This window comes from Propithecus coquereli, unplaced genomic scaffold (genome assembly GCF_000956105.1).
Source record: "Propithecus coquereli isolate 6110/MARCELLA unplaced genomic scaffold, Pcoq_1.0 Scaffold450, whole genome shotgun sequence".
NCBI classification, from domain to species: domain Eukaryota; kingdom Metazoa; phylum Chordata; class Mammalia; order Primates; family Indriidae; genus Propithecus; species Propithecus coquereli.
Window position 1 is genome coordinate 296202 of NW_012150286.1, and position 1401 is coordinate 297602.

Below are 1401 nucleotides of genomic sequence, written 5' to 3' on the forward strand. Positions count from 1 at the left end.
AACTGTACTTACCTATTTCACTAATTTATTCCATTATAAGTAGAGACACTTCTGATTAAGTGACTAGAGTCTCTGATTTTGTAGACTTCGGTAAATAAATGCAGTAAATATATCCCATAGCTAATGAAATTCCATGTCTCAGTTTGGATGACATCAAATGCTTCACAGATTGTTAATTTCCTGAGCATAGTTACTGAGAGAAAAAAAATCATATAATTACAGTGCTAAACAATGCATATCTTCATTGATATTCAACAGATACCTTGAAACAACACTGTGATAGCCTATCTTTTTGATGCAACAAATGTGGTGTTTACACAAAACAGAAATAAAACCAGGATTCTATACTTGCAGTACCCATCTATTTTTAAAGATAAGGATTTCCAGTAGCAGATGGCATTCCATGCAGAAAAAAAGATTTGCCGTGATAGCCTATCTTTTTGATGCAACAAATGTGGTGTTTACACAAAACAGAAATAAAACCAGGATTCTAACTTGCAGTACCCATCTATTTTTAAAGATAAGGATTTCCAGTAGCAGATGGCATTCCATGCAGAAAAAAAGATTTGCCTTGACACTGTAAATTAACAGATTGGTTACAACTATGCACATATGGATTAATACATTTGAAATCTGTTTCCTTAGGAAGGTAGAAAAATTCCCACACAGGGTTATACAAGAATTATAAGGAATCTTTTTCTAACCTTTAAATTGAAAAGTCAATATAAATTCACATTTTATTAAAAACATTTATATGATTGGATTTAGTTGAAATTAATTAATTGTAAATCTAAACTTTTCTAGGAAGAAACTTGTCATTTGGCAATATGCCAATTTTAAAATTGATCCTGATAAGAATATACATGGTGTAACAGTACATATTTCTTTCATAACAATATCGGACTGTAGAAAAAATATATTTTGACTACAAAATTATATACAGTTTGTAAGCTGACTCTTCAAACATTTTTGCAACAATTTTGAATGAGAAATGTGCAGAACTCTAAAATAAAGTCCTTTATTTCTATTGTATTACACACCTCATTTTCCCATTAGAAAATATTCTACATTTAATGACAAGAGAAAGCATGGAATTTTATTTTCATTACACTGTCACTACTGAAGGGATTTATTCTTCAATGGCCTATTATTTTGCCTTAAATTATCTAAAGCCATATTATAAAATCGTGCATCCTAATGGGAAAATTGGCTTATTAGCAAAACAGCTTTATAGCCCTTCCCAAAAGAAAATCATTTTTACCTAAATTGCAATAGTAAGATTATCACTACTGCTGTGAGGGGTCTTTTGTGTATGCGTGTAAATATAAATATTGAATTGAAACCTCGACGTACTATGGGGGAGTCCATCTAACATATACTCTTAAACAATGGCTCTTTTTC